Below are 21,186 nucleotides of genomic sequence, written 5' to 3' on the forward strand. Positions count from 1 at the left end.
AAGTAACTTTTAAAATACTCTTCACCTTATCTTCAGGCCCAGTCAAACACACACATACATCACCCGTCTCAGATCTCTGCCATTAGTGTTCCATTTAGACTTTCCAAAACAAGGTCATCCCAGTAGGCCCTTGCCCTGTTTCCGGTCACAGCTGCGGACTTTCACCCCCTTCTCCAACAAAAGGGGCCTTGTACACAAAATTAACCCAAACCATTAGTCTGCTCGGAGTGAGAGAGTACATTGAGCCCTCGGAATATTTACCCTCCTTCCAGGCTAGGCCCAGGGTACTGCCCAGAGGGCCTCCCCCACAGAGGCCGGGGGAGCTTCCCCAGAGATTAGATGCCCAGCTCCCTGGGCCTCACTCCACGCTCCTCTCCTTGGCTGCAGCTGTGCTGTCAAGGCCCCACTTTTCAGAGAATAAATATAAAATAAAGCCTTCATTTTTTTTTTTTTTTTCTTTAAGCAAGAAGGAAAAAAACTTTTTCCCAGACTCAATAGAACATGGCTTGACTTGAGGGATGACAGGGGCTGGAATCATCCTAGATCTTGCTGAGCTGTCCCATGGGGAAGCCACTAGCCACATGCGGCTCCCGAGCTTTGGAAAGGCAGCTGGTCCCAACTGCTGAAACAGGAGTCACGGCGATACTGTGGGGTGCATCAAATGTATGTATGTGTATGTTACATATGTTAAGATGTTTTATTTCTAAGTAATCTCTATACCCAACGCGGGGCTCGAACTTACAACCCCGAGATCAAGAGTCACACGCTCTACTGACTGAGCCTGCCAGGCGCCCCTATTTTAAACTTCATTCCACCTGCTTTTTACTGTTAACATGACCACTAGAAAACATAAGCTTACATATAGGGCTTGGGTTCTATTTCTATGGGACAGCCCTCCAGAGGCCAAAAATGATAAAGCCTCAAACACCAGCGTTATCACCATGCCCTGAAAGGAAAGGGTCTCAATTTTCAAATACTAAAAAGACCATAAAATTAAGCAAGAGGCGACATCTGAGATCTGCTGGGTCACAGCACAAGCTCAGAGGCTGGTCAGCATGTCTAACTTAGAGAATGAAGCAGGAATCTACCATCTTTTTTTTTTTTTAAGATTTTATTTATTTATTTGACAGAGATCACAAGCAGGCAGAGAGGCAGGCAGAGAGAGAGGAAGGCAAGCAGGCTCCCTGCTGAGCAGAGAGCCAGATGCGGGGCTCGATCCCAGGACCCCGGGATCATGACCTGAGCTGAAGGCAGTGGCTTTAACCCACTGAGCCACCCAGGCGCCCCAGGAATCTACCATCTTTTTATCCAAGAAAAATAAATGTAATCTCTGTCCCAGTGATTCTCAAGCTGGGGTGATTCTGCCTCCCCAGGAGATAGTGGGCATTTCCTCCGGACATTTTCGTTGAGGGGGGGGGGGCATGGACATGCTCCTAAGTGGGGAGAAGTCAGGGATGCCCCCCCACATCCCCCAATAAAGAATTATCCAACCCCAAATGTCAACAGTGCTCACACACAAGGAGGAAGCAACTAGAACTGAGGTCCACTCAAGCCCATTTCAACACTGAGGTTTACAGGGGGCGGAAGCTGAAGGGGGCACCCCCTTTGCAAAAATGGTTTCTCTGCATGCTCAGAAGTGGTAACAAGATTTAGTGGTATAAACAATGTGGGCACATGAAAATAATAATGATGATGGTGATGATGATGATGACATTAAAACAACAGTCACTCTTTCACCAGACTGAGGACTGAGTGTCAAGGGTTCACAGGTCTGGGTAGCTCAATTTCTCAAACTAGTAGGTAAAACATGGGGTTTAAACTCAGAGCCACGTGACCCAGATCGCCCTGCATGCAAAGGGACACCACTCACAGGGGATTTCAACTGGACCAGACACTTGCATGCCCATCCCTGACGACAGAGTCCAGAGGTGGGAGACAGAGCAGCACGGAGCTGTGATTGGACCTGCAGAGACAGGAAGGGGACAGGGCAAGGGACGGAGGAGGGCAAGACAGGAAGAGCGCAGGCCTGAATGAGAACGGTCGCCTTCGCAGAGCCAGGCTGGGAGGCACAGCAGGAAGGGGGGGTGGGGGGAGGCACATGATAATTAACTCAACAAGTTGATAGTATTTGCATATAAATGCCTCCACAAATCACTACAAACAAGCCAGGACAAGTCAGGCCTATTAGCATATACAAGCCAGCCCGGGAAGGCCGCTCTAGGTAGGTCACTGAGTGGGCTGCTCACTTAGAAGGCCGCCTGCCAGCTTTCAGGGGGCAGGGTGGGGGGCAGATGAGGGGAGGGCTAGGGAGGATGAGGACGCTCTATTTCACTCCTGAACACATTTAGTTGCAGGATATTAAAAAGAGTGGGTCTTATTCCCAGCCCATAAGGGGAGAGCTGAAGAAATGCTGGACCTTTGAGTTTATTTCTTCCACGGTGCCAGGAAACAAAGGCTAGTGGAGGCCAGCAGCAGCCACAAAAGACACACAGGGGAAAGGCATATGGGGACTATCATTTGTGGGGAGGGTACTCAACATGCCAAGTGCTGTGAAGACAGTTTTCTCCTCAACTGAACTCCCCTTAGAGATGCGAAGCGTGTACTGTGCCCGTTTGACGGATGAAGGAAGTAAGGCTCAGAGAGGTTCAAGGATTGGCCCGCAGTCACACAGCTATACCAGACCAGAGGTAGGCCTCAAGCCTGGGACCCTGGCAGATGGGTACAGGCAAAGCGGAGTGAAGAACAGGAGCCAGCTACCCCCAAAAGCACATCGGAGTCACCTGTGCTTCTCCCACAAAACTGAGTATGAACAAAAGAACCCCCGTTTCAAGGGCTGGTTTATAAGCCGCACTCTGATATTGAACTGGCCTCTCCCCAGCTTTACTGTGTTATTATCTCATTCCTCCAACCAATGAGGAAGACTGCACCTCCCTCCCATTAGACACTGGGGAGTCTACACCACGATTTCCTCTAAACGCCAATTTCTCCCATGCAGACCATTGTTTATAGCTTTCCCAGCAAGGGCAAGATAAAGCAATGGTCCTTTCCCCCAGATGGAGGCGTTCTCCACTTGCCCTAAAGACACCTCCACCTCTGGGTTTCATACCTGTTGCAGGAAAAACCAGCCTCCACTTCTTTGAAAATGTGAGTGGTGGTGGTAGTGGGGGGTGGGGGGCTATCATCTTCCCTACTGCCATCCTTGACCTGGAACCAAGTTTTCAAAGTCGGCCAGGTAGGCCCAGGTAACAAGTGTGTATACAGCCCGGTATAAGACTGACAGTCTTTATCAAAGCCTGTCCCTTGATAATAACTATGTATAGAATATAAAAGTGACACCATTCAGGAACTTGGCAGAACACAGGTGTATCTTAAAATAGTCACTTCAGGGGAAGTGTGGGTGGCTTGGTCTGTTGGGAGTCTGCCTTCAGCTCCCATTGTGATCTTGGGGTCCTGGGACTGGATCCCGCATCAGATTCCCTGCTCAGTGCGGAGTCTGCTTCTCCCTCTCCCTCAGCTCCTGCTCTTCCTGTCTCTCTCAAATAAATAAAATCTTTAAAAAAAAATAAATGCAAATAAAAACAGTCACTTCAGCAATGATCCACAGGCGCCTTAAGTGTCCAGAAGTTGACTTGACGCTTGAGCAAAGATGCAGATGTTCCATGGAGAAATACAGAGCTGTTACAAGGAAAGCAAAAACCACTCCCCCGACAAGCCAAGTGTACATTAAGAACCAAGGCCCTGAGCCAAAGAGCATTTTAGGAAGCAGGGCCTGAAATGGTGGAAGAGGCTTGCATTGTTTCTTGAGCAGTTAAGAAAAATTGTTTAAGAAGGAAAAGTTGCTAAAAAGGAGAAGAAAAGCACCCATGTGTTTTTTAGCACATTTTCACTGGACAGAAAGATGTCAGGAAGAGAAAAGTTGTCCAGAACAGGCCACTCGGAGACCATAAGTGTGGGAAGCAAATAAGTTCATGTCCACACATATGTACTTTTTATAGACTTACAAGAGTTAAAATTCTTTTGGAAAGAGCTTTTTATACACTGAAGGGAGACCGCCATATTTGAACAGGCACTTAGATGACTTTGGCGGGGGCGCTGGGCCGGAATCAGGAATCACATATTGAACTCAACCCCTTAGTCTTTTCTTCGCTCTGCTCAGCTGACTCCAGCCTCTCCGCCAAGGAGATCCAAGCAAGAAGTCACACAGCTGCCTGGGACCCGGCAGTTTAAGACGCAGAGCCCACCACCACAGAGATGTGCATTCAAATGCGGCTCAACCAGCAGCCTCAGAAAGAAACACTTTCCTCCAGTGTCATTCCAGGATGAAACTGGGCACGACCAAGAAACCAGCAAAGTTGGCTTTTTTGCTGCCTCGCCCGCCCCCACCGTCTCCAAGAAGCTCAGCCCCTTCTTACCCCTGAGGAAGTCTACACACTGCGCCCTCCCCGCCTACGAGCTGCCACCATGCCTTGGCCCCAGTCACCCAAACACGCAGCTCTTCTCTTCAGCTATTACTCCCCCTCAACACACCCACACACACTCCCACACACCCACACACATGAACACCAACACACACTCTCTCACATATACAAACAAAGTAGGGAGGCCTGAGCAGTCACCAATTCCTGCCTCCAGAAGCATGAGGGGGGCGGGGGGGGGGGATGCTCACTCCCAGATCAAAGGTTTGTGGCCAAAATCACTTTCAGGACAGCGCGTGAAATCGGCAGCAGATGAAAATTCCACCGTCTTTTCACACAGCCCAACGGAGCCAGTTTTCCCAGTTCAGAGTCTTCCTACAGATGACTGAAGATATTCTGTAAACTCCCCAATGTTGCCCCCAAAAGACCCACTTAAAAAAAAAAATTAAAGACAAGATAATCATTTAAGAAAGCCTTTAAGGCCATTATGTGATTAGCAGAAGAGAAGGGGAAAGGGCTGTTGGCGCTTCCCCATCATCACAAAGAGTGGTCTGCAAAGGGGTTTTCATGGCTTCAGTCCCAAACCAGCAACAGCCAGAGGGAGCAGGGGGTGCGAAGGGAGGGCATGCTCTGCCCTCCCCACTCCTCCCTTCTAGGGGAGTCTGAGACCCACTTCACGGAGGAAAGAAGATGGGAAAATGTTGGAGGAGGCACAAAACTCAAAAAGCATGAGCAGGTGAACCACCCCAGACCCCCACCCCACCCAGCCTGGGCCCCCAGGACAAAGGAGGGTAGCTAAGGCTTGGGGGGGGGGGCACCAAAAACCCCCAGGGCATTAGCCCTCCTGTGGACAAGACTCTGTGATGGCCACCGGGTGGGAAGGAAGAAGGGCTCACCCAAAAGGCAGATTAAGCCCAGGCATTTTACTCAGAGGCCCTGTCAGGGGTTAAAACCAACAAAACAGAACTCTTACTCTGAAATGAAGCCAAATTTGTCACCTAGCAAACTTTCTCGGTCTCGTTTCCCATTTTCATTCACACCCCATCCTTGCAAAAGCAAGAAACTCCAGCGATGAAGGGTGAAAGAAGGGAAGAAACAACAAAGGAAAAAAAAATCACCTTTAAAAGTTACAAATGAGAAACAAAGTCACCCTCCTTGGGCAAAGAACTCTCTGGAAACAGACCCATTACTGCTAAACTACTCACTGCCTTATACTCAACACTCAGTCGCCTGTCCCAAAGAATGGAAACAGAAAAAAACCAAAGAAATCCAAAAAGCATTTAAGCGTCTCACTGCTGTAGTATCGGCACAAAGGAGTTGGTTGTCAATTCCCAGTTTCTGTCCATAAAGGAGACACTGACCACATTGGGGGGAAGGGACCCACTAATACCTGACTGTCCTCTGAACATGTGCAAAGTGACAATCTGGCAGCCAACTTTACATCATATAGAAAGGAAATCTGACAGTTGTTGATTTTGTATTTTTTCTCCTTAATCTGGATTTTGAGAGTGACTTGCCAATGAGTTAAGATTTTTGCCAGAGTTCCTCCCTCGGGGCAATTTGACTCAATCTTAGCTTCTGTATGTTTCTCCATTTGAGTAGCCTAAGGACTCAGGACACCGTGCTTTGGAAAGAAAAGGCACCCTTTCAAGTCTGATGGAGACTAGCTCCTGCAAAGGCATTCTTTTGCCTGGATTCTATTAAGACCGGTCCCCAATTCCCTTGACCACGGTCTCTAACTCAGGCAGAGGATGGTGGTTCTGGGGTGTGCTGTGATTTCTAACAATTACCATTATGACCAAGTTCTCATACCACAGCATTTGGATCCCCCTGCGAAGTACACAGTAATGGAATCTGTCTTCCTGTTCTGTTTTTAGGGTAGCACTCCCATCCTGGTTAATTACACCAGCCTTGGGAACCAGAGTAGCCCAACAGGCCCAAGCATTACAGAAATGGGCCAGGCTAAGAGCAGGCAACCATTTTAATAACCAATGAAAACATAAACCACAGCAAGTACCATCCTTGTTGACGTTACAGAGTCAGACGTGTTATCCCTGTGAGGCAGGCAAGTGTCAGATACTTGGAGCTTGCAAGTTTCTTGAGGCCAGAATCACTATCACTGTTGTCTCCCCTATAAGACGAGGCTTAAACCTCTCCAGTTAGGAAGCAAACCAGATATGTTCAAAAGTGGGTGGAACAAGTCGATTCCCTCCTAGTGATGAGAGTGGTTCCCTACACTTTTATAAAATGTTGCTTAGTCACTTAAATATTTACGTTTTAACATAAGGCTGCTGCAAGTCTACAGTACAAATAATTTCTTAGGTTAGGTTCTGCTCTGGGCCCCCTAGCATTTCCAGGCTCTCGCAGTAACACTTCAGAAGCACATGCACACACACAAAAGTTCCAATGCCCAACACCACACAGTGACAATAAGGACATAAGGACACACTCTCTGGATACGACGACTTGTGACCAGAACTGAGGGACCAAGCTAAATCACCACCAGCCCCAGATGATACTTTGCTAGGATTCTGCAATCACAGATTTATTCTAATGAACTAACCACCTGTGGGTCACCCAAGGTGAGCTAGGCCTGTCCTGGGAGTGTCTAGTAATCATCATTTAAAGTCATAATGATGAAAACTGAAATCTCGCTTATTTTAGCTCCTTGCCACTGGGCAGTCCAATTGGCACTGAGTTTAACACGGCAGTTAGAGCCAATCCCAAAGCAGCAAGAAGGAAGACACTTCACTGTCCTGTTGGAACGAGCCAAACGGAGGCCTGCGGAGAGCACTGTTTTATTTGGTTCCTTTCCACCCTCCCTGAGTATTCATTTGTGCAAATAAAAGACGGAAGGGAAGAAACCAAAATTAAAGTTTCAGGTGGTTGGGGAAGCAGCTCAGATTCTTTTTTTTTTTTTTTTTTTGGAAGAGTTACCAAGTGTTTCTCAATAGTTCCCTGTCAATCAAAGCTGTTTTCAGGAGAACTGGAAAACAGCAGCTCTATCCCAGAGTAAGTGCAGCCGCTTCAAAAGAGAGCTGGGAGAGGGAGGTGCCCCATGTCAGGAAGACAGAAGGTCTCCAAGTCATTTAATTCCCTGTGATTCCAAAAGGGCTGATTTTAAAGTGTAAAAGTGCTTGCTTCTGCATCTGCCCCATGTTGTTAAATAACACTTGGGCAATTAAATAAAAGAGCAAAGTGTGACCCCAGCCCATTCTGAGAGGCACTTACACGCTCTCTGAAAACATGCTGGAAACGAAATGCAGACAATCTCCTTAGTCCTGTAATTTAAGGACGGGGGAGAGGAAAAGTTTCTCTTGGCCTTCAGAGCCACACACACCCTCTGAAAGGGGCCTTCGGGGTCTCTGCAAAAGAGAACGAACAAAAATGCAGGTGTGCAAACATCCAGGTGTAGGCCTCTCTCCAATGACTCCATTCTTGAAACCCTTCATTATGTAGAACTGTGGACTCTTGACTTCCCACACATCCCACCTCTGTTCCTTAACTGCTTGCTGTGTTGGGGTTGGGTAAAAAGAAGGCAGAATCTCAGGCCGCCAGTGGCTGTTGTGATAACAAGGAACAGGCCACGCTCCAGTCCTGGCCTCTCTGGATCGGTTACCTTGGAAGGCGTCTGCTTTCCTCTCACATGCAGGTCTCTGCCCCAGCACTCGGGCTTCCTGCTCCAGCCTGGCCTCCTGGAACTCGTGATTTTTAGGGTTTCCCCTTGAAACCTATCCAGAAACCACAGCCATTAAAAGAACATGAAGGTTTGACACCTCCTGAATTTAGGAATGAGGGGACTCCAGGGGCCAACTCTGCAAACTCGCACCTGCTGCTTGATGGCAAAGAAACAAAGTTCCCCAGCTAGTAGGCGCGAGCTTTAAATTATACTCTATTTATTTAGTGACTTGTCTCCAAGGATCTCAAAGCATGGGGTGAAATAAGATGACGTGCAACTTTCTCAGTATCTACCTTCATGGCTTAAGTTTGTTTTCCTTGCTTTGCCTTCCTACATTCCACCAAGCAGGCCTGGGCCCTAAGGAAAGGCCTTCTCCCTGTGCCCAAGTGGGGGCCCTCTGATCTCTCAGAGCTTGTCTGTCAATGGCTTTTAGAGTCTTCCAGGCCTGTTAAATGAGTGTAGAGGCAGTGACGACCCTCCTGGATTCACCTGCTGTTGGGTTTCATTTACACCAGTTTACATCCTGTGCACCACTAAGCCAGGCAATGCCCCCTTCTAATACACCAGGCACCGGTGATGGTCTTTACCCTCCAGGTGTTTTGCCATTCTTATAACACAGGTATGTCCAAAGAAGAAAAGACCATTTTCCAGAAAGTTCTTTCCCCTCTCTAAGTCTGCAATGATTACTTTTTCCTTTTTTTTTTTGTTTTTTTTCTGCTGTTGACCCAACTTGGGCAATCTTTCTCCTTTAACAGGACAAACATCACAGCTATCCCTCTCTAACACCCCTCCCCACGGAAATGTTTCTCCAGACTGTGAACAAACGAAAATTAGAGGGTGGGCAAATGGATCTCCAAAGGTGCCTTCCAGCTCCAAACCTCTGATTCTCCCTTTAATTACTCTACAATAAGCACATTCTTCACATTGTTTCCAACTGACCAGTGACTTCTCTTGCGCTGAACAGGGTGCATTTTTAGGCAGAGGAACCCAAACTTTTAAATGGCACTAGCACTGCAATTACTCAGGAGGCAGGAACTAATCCAAAAGCAAGATAAGGAAGGGAGGAGGGGGGGAGGAGAGAAGGGAGGAAGAAGGGCTTTACTCCGTGCCCCGGAGAATTCAGACACTCTCACCCCAGGTAGGTTCCAATTGGAATCTACTAGTTCAAGTGCATCCAGCCTGCCCTTCCCCCACACGCCCCGAGAGAATGGGAAGTTCAGCCAAGACTTGCAGCACCTGCCCGCCGTTCTAGGCCGGCTGTGCGAACCGGGCGGGCTGGCCGGCGAGGGGGAGGGAGGCTCCACTCACCTGGCACACAAAGGCTCCGCACACCTCCGGAGGGAGGAGGCACTCGCAGGTCCGGGGGCCGCGCCGCGCGCGACAATGGGAAATTCCAGCGGCACCCGAGCCCCGAACTTAAGCACCCCAGGCGGCATTCTCCCCACCTCCCGCCGCCCCCGGGACTCCGAGGTGGCTCTCGCTAGGTGCAAGGGGGCTGCAAGCTGGGGAGGGGGGCTCATGGTGGCGGCCGGGGGCTGGCGGTCGCCCCTCCCCGGGGAGGGAGGGTCCCCGGGCGCGCGGCGGGGATTCACCCACGGGGCGCGGCGCTCGCGTCCGGGTCCCCGGCCTGCCCGCCCGCCCGCCCGGAATCGCTTTATGTAAATGAAGCTCAACTCGCAGTTTGCAGGCTCACCGCCCGGGGAAGGGGGGCGGGCAGGGCGGGGGGCCTTCGGGGATCCACATTACACAGCAACAAAGCGGAAGGTTAATTTGAAACTCACAGCCCCGCCGCCGCTCGGCTCCCCGGGCAAAGCCTGACATCTACAGTCGTGCCGGGCGCAGGCCGGGTACTCGGCGGCGCCCGCGCCCGCGGGAACACGGGGACACACGGCCGCGCTCCAGGCACGGGCTTCTGGGCAGGCCGGGCCGCGCGCCCGGGGACGGGAGTCCTGGGCGGCTAGGCCTGCGCTGCCCCGGGAACCGGCCCGGCGGGAACAAAGCCCGGTCCTTCCCAGGCGCTGACCCCTCTCTCATCAAAAGTCAGGGGCTGGCCTAGAATCGGGCGAGAAGAAAAGGGCGCGCCCTCGGCCACAAAAAGGAGCCTGGGGCCTCAGAACCGGAGCCATGGGTCTCTGGGCCCCATCCACGTCACAGCCAGGCCACTCTAGCATGGGGACATTAGCCAATGTGGACAGGAATTTATTTGAAACACACACCCATCCTATTAACTGCTTTACAGAGCACTTCTGTTTTTCAGCTGCACAAACTTAGAAAAACATCCCCAGCTCTCCATTGAGAGTTTAAGGATAGGATTTTTCAAGGGAGAGAAGGAAAGGAAAGAGAGGAAGAAAAGCAGTTGCAGCTTGCAATCAAGCTTACAGTCTTTTTTACAAGACTTGCCTTAAAAAGCCGCCTCATCTCAGATAAGGCAAACGTCACGCCCTTCACAGGGAGATTCCAGGGCCAGGTCAGATTTAATGGGGCCACCTCAGTGGGTCAAAGCCATTGCTGGACACCTTAATATCTTCCCAGGTTCACCTTTCCCATTCTGATATGCAAAGCCAGCTCCACAGAAATCTCGCCGGAAGTCCCCTGTCCTCCGGGTCAGAGTCTCACGCTCAGTCTGATTTTACTCCCGATTGTCTCAGCACAGAAAGGCACCTGCCTTTCCCTTTCTGAAAGCCACCCACCCAGGCTGGCCCCACAGCCCTGAGAGTCCTTTCCGACTGCACAATAATGAACCATGCAAGTGTGAGAAATATAATAAGCTCACGAGGCAAAAAGCTGTATGTATGGAATCGTGTTAGCATTAAGCACACACTGGGGCAGGAGGAACCAGGATGCCTGGCTGATGAAAACTATCATGTCTCCATGCAGAAGGCATTCTGCACAGTGTCATCTGCGTTCACATTCACGTAAATATCCAAACTGCTGGGGGACAAACAACCGCTCTCTAGAGTTCACACTGTAGTCCGGAAAAGAGACTCCCATTTTTTTTTTTTTCCCCTCCTTCAGCAAGGACCCTGGGAGAAAAGACTGCCTCGAGGGAATCGTGTCCGATTAGGGACAAAGGAGAGCACAAGCCAAATTCTGTCACACATGAGAGAGTGTGTGGGGAGGGGAACTGGAGAGCAAAAAAAGGAAAGTGGAGGATGATTCTGCACACCAGACTGTGATCAGTGCCGAGTGGCTTCCAGACCACCTGACTTCAGACCCAAGAACAGGTGGTGTTTTCAAAACACACGATTATTTATATTAGCCACATGAGTCGAGAACACCTTAAAGAAAACCAATTAATAATTTAATTGAAAAAGTGACTATGAATAATGCATGCAGATGATGATGCTAGCAATAACGCAAGTCATGAGGCACACACAACACAGAGATGTCTCTGGAAAGGTCTTCAGGAACATTAGGACCCCCAATCTCCTGAGTCTTACCTGGGAGCAACCCATAGCCTGCTAGATAAAGACACTAAGAAAACGTTTATGCTCCCCAGAAAATCTAATTCTGCTGCTTTATCTTAACTTTTATTAGCAGGGGACGACCTCATAATCTGGTGACATCATGAATCTGGTGGGCTGACAGATAAATACCTTTAATAAAATCAAAGCCAGAATGCCAAAGAGCCAGTTATAAAGTCATCTGGGAGCATGTGGAGGTGCTGGGCAGAAGGCCCTAGGGGGGACCCGCAGGATACCGCTGGGGTCCCCAGCGGCGGACACAGCAACCAGCCTCTCTGCACCTCAGAGGCCTGACAAGTGGAACCGAGAGTGACCCTGGGTCCCTCCCCTTTATCTTAATCCAGCACCAGCTATATACAGGCTGAGAGCTGGTCAAGCCTGCCTGTGTGACAGGCAACATTTTAACAGGTGACTCCACAGGCAGGTCATCCATGACCTCTGTATCATGACAAATACAAAGGAATACCAAAAACCTGGGGCATGACCTGTCCCAAAACTTATTTCTATCATTTGCAAAACAACACATCTTCGGAGGGATTCCGAAATGTCTGCACTTAGGATGGAATCAACAGTTTCCCTGAAATCCAAGATACAAATTCTGTCCTCCAGCTCTGCCAGGCCCTGAGTCTTCTGGGGGCAAGACACCTGTGGGGAAACCCATGGCCTCCCCACCAGGGACAGCCTGGCACTTTCATGGCCCCTGAACACTGCTGACAAATAAACCCACTCTGGGGAAAGGCAGTTGTCCAAAACTAGTCTCAACTCATCTGTAAACCGTAACTGGCAACAGCCAAAAGGATAAATATTTAAAAATAAATCAGGGGATGCTCACCTCTTCCCTACTCCTCTTACCCACTCTCCAAGCCAGAGGCCAGCGCCCCCCGCCCCAAACACTTAAGCGGTAAATTATAGTTATCCCAACTGAGCCAAACTGGCTTGTCTCTCTCTCCACGTGCACATTCACTCTCTATCGCGGTCCTCCTGTCCTTCAGCAAAGGTAAATATGATCTCTGAGCTAAGGTACAGTGAATGTCAGCATTCTGACTTGTAGCTAAACCTGGACTCTCTATTTCCATAGCACAGTGGGGTTTAGGGAGATGAGTGTGTTCCTCCAGATCCTGGTATTTTTAGGGAAATATACATACACGTGGATTTTAAAATTAGTGCTTCAATAAACTTGAGGTTTTAACAAAGAAAAAGCCAGGGAAGGGCATGAGCAAAAACAAAAGTCCCTGAAACAAACAGTAAAACATTTGGAGCTAAATTGCATGTCATGCCCTGAATTCAACCCTTCATTTCTAGGCAGTTATATTTAAGAACTTGGTCCCTGCCGGGTGACTAGGCCCTCCTGGGTAGGACAGAGAATGCAGGCTCTCCTCAGAACAGCCACACTCACCTTCATACCCATGGGAGGCTGCTGCGCCAAGGCCTACACAGATGTTTTGATTCACATTTCTCTGACACATACCTCAAGGCCTCCATCTATTGCTACAATGCTTATTCCAGAGATTAATTTTTACCCCCAAATCGTAGCTGGGAAAGTATCTAGTTTACTTAACCACCCTCCTCAACTCAGACCCTAAATCTGTCATGTCACACATACGAAAGACACAAACTAGTAACCATTTTCTAAAAACCGTGACTGGAAGGAGCTTTTCCAAATTAATTGTAAGTTACAGAGCCCAAGTTTTAAGACAGCAAAAAATAAAGAACTTGCCTTAAAACAGCTTTAAAGCGTTAGGTAAAGAGCCTGCTCTCTTTCTCTCTCTCTCTCTCTCTTTCTCTTTTTAACAAAAATATTATTTCTGAAAGGGCAAAGAGAATTTGCCATGCAAGACTTTTATACCCAGGGGGATTCTTACATTTGTGTTTCTAAACCTTGAAATTGAGAATTTTAATGAAAAGGCAGACGGATGCTTAAGGACAGCATCGCAATTGGGGTCCATACATTACAGGAGAGAAGTGCTTTGTTTGGGGCCAGGGAAAAGAGGTGGACTCTTGTTTTGTTCATGGGCTATCCCCACTGTCTGACACATCCCTTCAAGCTCAGCCTGATGCAAACCACTGATTTCTTGGAAGAAAGCAGGTTGGAGGGAGAGGAAAGGTAAAAGGAAACAGGAGAGGAAAGAAAAAGGAGGAGGAAATATGGCCTCTTTATATGAATCGTAGTTTGAGAAAAAAAAAAAATCTCAACACAGCATCAATTCCATAGGATGTACCCACAGCTCCCATACACATGTGTTAAAACAATCAATTAAACAATATGCCAGGAGCACAATAACCAGGATCATTTTTTTTTCTTTAAGTGAAGAATTTCATTTAGCTTTGCAATTCCTTCCTCTCAAGCAACCACTTCTTGGGGCAGGACACCAAGAGATAAACAAAAGATGACCGTGTTCACACTTCCCAAATGAGAATCCCATTTTCTTATCTTTCCATTTGAGTGCATTTTTGTTTGAGATCTGTGCTAATCTGACTTAAGAGCCAGAGCTGAAATTTCACATATCCTCCAAGTCAGCCAGTGTTTTAGAATTTGGATTTCTATTGAGGCTGTTCCAATCGTCAGTGAGGCCTACGGTAAAATGTGCTTCATGCTGTTTCGTTTGTCTCTCTGCAGACAAATAGAAACTGTGAAATTTAAAGAATGGATAAAAAAAAAAAAAAACCTAAAACAAAGAGGTTAAAAAAATAGGACAAATGTTTTTGCTTTTGTGTCTCCCTGGAGCAATTGTTTGGGGGAGTCTGCATTGACAATAACCATGAGAAGGCCATCTAAAGGCGATGAGCACACAAGGGGACTCCTTGCCTGCTGCCTTTGGTCTGGGAGAAAAAGCACCTTAGCTCCGTTCTCCAGGAACAAAAGGCCAGGGCCACAGAAGGGGGGAGAGGTTACTGGGGCTTTCACAGAGAGCCAAGTGTCAATGCAGGTTCATTTTTCACCCGTCTTAGTTGGAAAGCAGCTCAGTGAACTTCCTAATGACTGCTTTTCCCTCTCCCCCTATTATTTCTAAACCTAAAAGAACAAAACAATAATATTTTTTTAAACCTAAAACCCATCATCCTATTAGAGGAAAGCCTTGGGGACCTACAAAGTGTTCCCTCCTTCCTTTCCCCACACTTTTTTTTTTTTTTGGAGGGGGGGGGATCCCAATTGTAGATCACATGGAAATAAGAGACACTGGACATTGTGGTCATTTTTAGTAACGAAAAAAAAAAAACCTGAATAGGGACAGAAGGTGACAGTCCGGAGGACCGGGAGGACATGGGGCAACGCCTGAAAACATTTTCTTTTTTCACAGCGTGAAGTCGTTAATGCCAGCTTCCGATTTGCGAGTGAATCAAAGTCATCATCACTACAAGGCTGGGTTTTTTTTGGGGGGGGGGCTGCATGGAGAAGTGGACAATAAAGCTGTATTACAGACATAGGTGTGTGGGTGTGTGGGGGGTGTCGCTTCAAAGAAAGGAAGCTGAGATGAATCACTGCATGCCATGGAAATGCCAGGGCAAGTGGATGTCAGAGTGTTTAACCAGATTCTAAGCTGGAAACATCTTCCCCAGCGGGCGAACCCTAGGATGAGGCAGTGACACGCAACCCTCAGCCTTTGAACCCAGACCTGGCAGCTTAGGAACGCGTCCCCCCTTCCCCAGGCAGTCCCAGGCTCTGGCTGAAAAGCGAGGTGGGGGTAGGGATAAGAGGGCCCTGAGAAGAAGCACAATAAACAACTCAAATATGAACGGAAATGACATCAGCAAAGTGAAGGACCTGTTTATTGCAGATCAAAACAAAACAAACTTCCAAACCTTTTGTGTATACGAGATAACTCTATAAAAAGCCTTCCTAAAATGTCACCAGGGTCGACACATCAGCATCCCCAGAAAACGGATGACAGCTACCAAAGGGGGAGGGGGCCTCGGGAGGAGGAAAAGGAATGAAGGGAAGATGGGAGGAGATAGAAAACCAGAAGGGGCCAAAAAGCCAGCTGACTAGTTCCCCCCTCTGCTGATCCTTAATATTTATTGGTGTTTATAATCTAAAAGCCATGCTCTGTGTTTCACTTAATACAAGGCCAGACAGTGCTGTCTAATGAGGCAGCATTACAATCAGCTTGTAATACTGAATTTTTAATGCTGCCAAGGATTCTGTTACATAATAATATGAAAAACAGAAGCTGAAAGTGGGCTCGCGGTGACAGGACACTGGAGGCTTCAGGCAGGCAAGCGCTCCACGCCCGCCTTCGCTCTCACTGCCCACCCCCATCTCCCGATTTGCAATCGGCCCACCATCCTATACAGGAGGTCGGTATGGAAACCGAGAGGATTTCGCAGGAAATCCACTCTTTTTATTATTGTTGTTGTTATGATTATCATCTCTGATCCAAAGTTCTATTTCAAGAGTTTGAATTCTAGCCTATCTGGGGTTAGAAGTCTACGATGAAAACTGGGGGAGGCTGAAGAGACAAGGAGTACAGGAGCAGGGGTAGTTTATTTTGAGAAAGCAAAACAATACGGAAAAAAAATCACAGAGGGGGAAAAAGAGCTAAGATGCTGGGAAGGGGGACTGAAGTCGGCCGACCGACCATATTCACAGCTGCTGCGCTCAGTTTACGTTGGTGTAATTCAAAAACATATATAGAGCCGCCGTTGCTTCTCTCTGTAATACCCCAAGACTGTAAATCTATAACCACTGCAATGATTTAGTGATTAAAAACATGATAACATATTGTGTAACTGCAAACCACAGAACCCCTGCCAACTCTCCTCTAAGATAAAGAGGGGAAAAAAAATACAGAAAATGTGTTGCTTGCAGCGATCTTCCTAAACCCAAAAGATTTTAATAAAAGAACCTATATCGGAAGAGGGTGAGTGAATTCTATGTGAAGCCAGCAAAGGGAGGGGGGGAAAGGGCAGCTTTATGTGGGATTCTTTTCCTTGTACTAACAAATTACGACCTAAACATGCCTTTTCTTTTCTCTCTCTCTCTCTTTTTTTAATAGTTTGTTGTAACTGGAATAACTGGTCTTGTGTGCTGTCTTGCATATTCAAAGCAGCTTTGTAATCGGATCTGGAGACCCAACCTTATTTGCCTGAACTCAATAGGGTTTTTCTTCTCCCCCCTCCTCTCTTGTTTTGTTTTGGATTCGGTATTGTGGGTTTTCTGTTCTCGCTGGGAGCAGACAACTACGCAGGAAGAGGCTCTGGTGCCTTTAAGCTACAGAGCAAACACCTGAGAGGGGGAGGCACAATTTGTAACATGGCAGGAGGAGCCTAAAATATACACAAAAAAAATAAAATCAAAGCAGCTGTAGGGGTTTTGGCCTCTGAGCAGCTGACCTGACCCCATTCTGTATATTCTTTTATTTCCCCATTGCAGGATTCCTGCACCTTGGGTCAGATTCGAACTCAATGTGACCCTGAGGAGAAGGCAGTCACTGAGCCCTGGAAAACTGCTCCATATGTAGTTGGGGGGGGGGGGGATAGATTGGGGGGAGTGTAAGTGCATATGCATTCAGACTAGCCCAGTGGAGACACCCACCATGGCCTTACACACACACACACACACACACACACACACGCACGCACACGCACACATGTCTGTCAGGAATGCCAGGCCATGGGGCCAGCTCCAGCCCAGCTTTCACAGTTCACACTGCCAAGAGCCTGAACTCTCCCTAAAGCTCCCCAAAATCTTCATATCTACAACTCTACCCATAAACACATGCATGCACAGATGAACACTCCTCCAGAGATTTATATGTTTAAAAAGTCCACAGATCTGAATTGCCTCCTCTCTGGACCTAAGCAGGGCAGTTTATTCAGAGAAATCAATAGGAAAGAGCATTTGCAAATATTTATATAAGCCCTGTGCGTTTCAGCATTAAGTAATTAAAAACTAAAACTCACGGAGGGGGAAGGGAGGAGACACACAGACAGAAGGCTGCAGGCCTAGAGTGGGTTTTCCTGCCCACACCTCATCTCCCCAAACCACAGTCCCTTCAAAACCGACTCCATGTACACTTTTTACGAAATCCTGTTCGTGCACCATTTGCTAGACTATTTCAAAATCATCTCCAAATATGGATTCACCTACCACCAAGCTTTCAAGCCTGACTGTAAGTGTCTGATTCCCTTTTTCTCTCTCTCTCTCAAATGCACACACAGCAATCCTTACTTTTGACATTGCTTCAGTCTCTGGTGTATTACTCTCTACTGTATTTGTATTTCTAAATTATTTGCACTAAAGATATCTAACATTCTAAGATGAGAGGAGGGCCCCCAAGGGTGGCAATTCAATGAGTGAACACACACCCCTTAACACCCCCCAATACTTTCCACTCCCCCCAACCTAGAGGATACCCACACCTTGGGGGTTCAGTACCTGAAATCCACATATGTAAACAGATTTGCCCACCCCCCCCCAAAATGTACAGTAAAATGAAGGAGTTTTTAAATGAGCCACTGTCGAGTGGACTGCCTCTATATTGTTCCAGAGAGCTGGGCAGCAAATTCTGCTTATACTGCCTCTAAATCCGCTCTAAGAAGCCGACCAAGGCACTGGAGCACCCACACTGCAGATATTGTAGAAATTTACAGTAAATGTAGGTACACGATTGCAGCACGCTGCCCTATTGATTATGCAGATTGTGATCAATCTTCTCCCCTCTCCCATTTCCCAAGCCTCTTTCTGAAGACCTCCAAATAAGTTGCTCTATAACTAGCCATTCTCCCAAAGTAGGAAGGAAAAAGTAATTTTTTAAAAAACATAATAAATCCTCTAGTGTCCCCACAGAAAGGGCTTGAGTCTTTTTTTTAATTCAAAGTGAATTTATGCTCGCCAATTTGCATTACAGTCAAGCGATCACCGTATGTCATATTCTTCAAAGGTGCTTAACAAACCCCCTTTTAAAAGTCACTAGAACTGGAGGCCAGAAAAAGACAATCAGCCTCCTTCTTCCATACAGTCCTTAGATCAAGTTTCAGTAATTGAGACCAATAAAAATGGTCATATTTACCTTAAGTTGGAAGCAACAAGAGGGAAAAGTTAAAGACTGGGTGATTTTTGAAAGCACTTGTAATTAAAGAATTTGCCACAGCCCGAGGAATTGCACATTTTGCAAAAGTCAGCTTCTGAGCAACAGATTAATTTGTAAAGTAAAATGTATTTTTTAATGTAAGCGCTCCACAAGAGACAGACGACTATTAAGTCTTTTCACAATTTAAATACACTGCATAAAATACACTCACATCTACTCTCCAACAGATATGCAGAAAGAGGTACAGGAAAATGCACAACAGAAAAGAGTGAAGCAGGACGAGGGGTGAGTGCAGAATGGAACGTAAACAATCCCAGATTCGTGTGAGCAAGAAAAAAAAAAAAAAAGAAAGAAAGAAAGAAAGAAAAAGAAAGAGAAAAAAAAAGAAGAAAAGAAGAACGAAAGAAAAAAGAAGACGAGGAAAAAAGAAAAAAGGAACACTTCGTTGTCTCTCAACTCAGCTGGTCAAAGAGAGGCCGGCCAGGCTACGTCTAGTCCTGGCCGGCGGCGCAGCCCCGAGCCCCCGGGAGCCCCTAGTGTCCAGGGCAGAGCCCCCTCTGGGCGCTCGCGGCGCTGCCAGTGGGGCAGGGCGGAGAGCGCGCAGGTACAGGGTCGGGCGGCCACCTCGCCCCCTCGCCCCCTCGCCCCCTCTCGGACCCCCGGTTCCAGTCGGGCGGCCGCGTCCCCCTCAAGTCGAGCCCCGGCCCGGAAGGCGCCCGCCCGACCGGCCAGCGGTGGTGGTGGTGCCGGTGGTGGTGGCGGCGGAGGCGGCGGCAACGGCGGCGGCGGCGGCGGCGGCGGCCGCGGCGACTGTTCCGGGCCGGGTGCGCGCCCCGCTCGGCGGCTCAGTCCGGGGCCCCGGCGCCTCTCGGGGTGGGGCAAAGTTGGGGGCCGGGGGTGGCGGGGGCGGGGGCGCTCGGCACCGCGGACACCCCCCCCTCCCCGCCGCTGGTCGCCGCCTTTGTCTCGGCGCCCGGACCCCGGCCGCCCTCCCGCCCTCGGCCCGCGCCCTGGCCGGCCCTGCCCCGCGGCGCCTCCAAACTCGGCGCGCGGGCCTCGCCCCGGGCGCCTCCACCCTCCCGGGGGTCGCTGGCGGCCGGCTGCGGCGGCGCGGGGGCCGGGGAGGAGGGGGCGGCCCGGGCTCGGCGGCGGCGGCGGCGGCGGCGGGAGGAGGAGGAAGAAGAAGAGAAAGAGAAAGTTTGGCGCAGGGGGAAGGCGAGCGGGACGCAGCGAGCGAGCAGGGCGCGGGCGCGGGGAGCGCGGGCGGCGGCGGCCGGGCGCGGGAGCCGGGAGGGGGCAGGACGAGCCCCATGCAAAGCAGCCCGGGCGCCCCGAGGAGCCCCGCGTCCGGGCGGTGGCGGCGGGAGGAGGAGGAGGAGCAGGCGGCGGCGGCGGCGGCGGCGGCGGGAAAAAAAAAAAGAGGGAAAAGTTGCCACTTACGCGGTTGCTTCTCCGGCGGCGGCGGCTGCAGCGGCGCTGCTGGCGGCGGCGGCGGCGGCGGGAGCTGGCGGCGCTTTTAATCCCGAAAAGAGGCGCTCGGGCCGCGGAGCCCATCAAGGCAGCAGCGGCGGCTGACGGGGGTCGGCGGCGGCGGAGGACGCGCTGCTGGCGGCGGCGGCGGCGGCGGCGGCGGAGCTGGAGCGCGCTCGGCGGAGCCCGGGGCGGGAGGCGGCCGCAGCCGGGGAGCCGGAGCCGCCGCCGCCGCTGCCGCCGAGCAGCATGGTTGGCGGGGAGTTTACAGCCCCCGGAGCGGGCAGGGGCCACGGAGGAGAAGCGGCGGCGGCGGCGGCAGCGGCTCTAGGCTGTAATTGGGATGCAAAGCAGGCGGTGGCGGCGGCGGCTGCGGCCGGGAGGAGGAGGAGGAGGAGGCGGCGGCGGCGGCGGCGGCTGCAGCGGTCGGAGGGGACGCGCTGGAAGTGGGAGCTGATGAGTGAAAAGAAAAAAAAGTCTTTGGATCTTTATTCTGCTAATTAGTTTCCTGCAAAAAATGGCTGTGATTAATTCAGTGCGCATGTGCTTCATTACCCAGGCACGACGGGAAGGGCTAATTAGCCACCTTCTGGATCAATAAGATTCAGCAAAAAAGAAAAGGGGGAGGTGGAGGGAGGCAGAGGGGAGGAAGGGAGAAAAAAAAAAAAAAACCGGGGGAAAGTGATGAGCAGGGCAAGGAGAGCAGGAAGAGAGGATGGGAGAAGAGCCCAGGAAGAGGGAGAGAGGCACCAAAAGTTTATGCATGTATTAAAAACACACACATACACACACACACACACATACACACACGACACACACATGCACACACACACATACACACCGAGAAGTGAAATGCAGAGAAGCAACAATAGGAACCTGGATAAGATTTTTTTTTAAAGATTTTTTTCTTTCCCTTTTTTTTCATTCTCTTTTCTTTCTTGCTTATTTTCTTTCTTTTCCCCTTTCTTTTTCTTTCTTTTTTCTTTTTGGCAAATGCAACAATGTTTAAATTAAATAGGAAGAGAGCATCTTCAAAGAAGAGGGGAGCAAGGGGGGGCAATAATGGAGTGGGACAGCTTAAAGCAAAGATTTAAGTGAAAGGCGGAGAAGCAGCAGAGACAAAATAG

General features: G+C 49.4%; 1 protein-coding gene across 5 annotated transcripts in view; it reads right to left on the minus strand.

Moving 5' to 3' along the window:
• The window catches only part of ZFHX3 (zinc finger homeobox 3), a 246,900-nt gene extending 226,732 nt beyond the window's left edge, over positions 1 to 20,168 (minus strand). For 2 of the 5 annotated variants that reach the window (XR_014305965.1, XM_082712314.1), the window contains exon 1: positions 9,403 to 9,735. The gene's annotated coding sequence lies outside the window, so the exon portion shown is untranslated. Of the gene's footprint in view, positions 1 to 9,402; positions 9,736 to 20,029 lie in introns of those variants that run through there. The other 3 variants (XM_082712315.1, XM_082712317.1, XM_082712316.1) reach the window with 3 other exon arrangements.
• Between the last annotated feature and the right edge of the window lie 1,018 nt (positions 20,169 to 21,186).

The sequence above is a fragment of the Mustela nivalis genome (genome assembly GCF_964662115.1).
Source record: "Mustela nivalis genome assembly, chromosome: 18".
NCBI lineage: Eukaryota > Metazoa > Chordata > Mammalia > Carnivora > Mustelidae > Mustela > Mustela nivalis.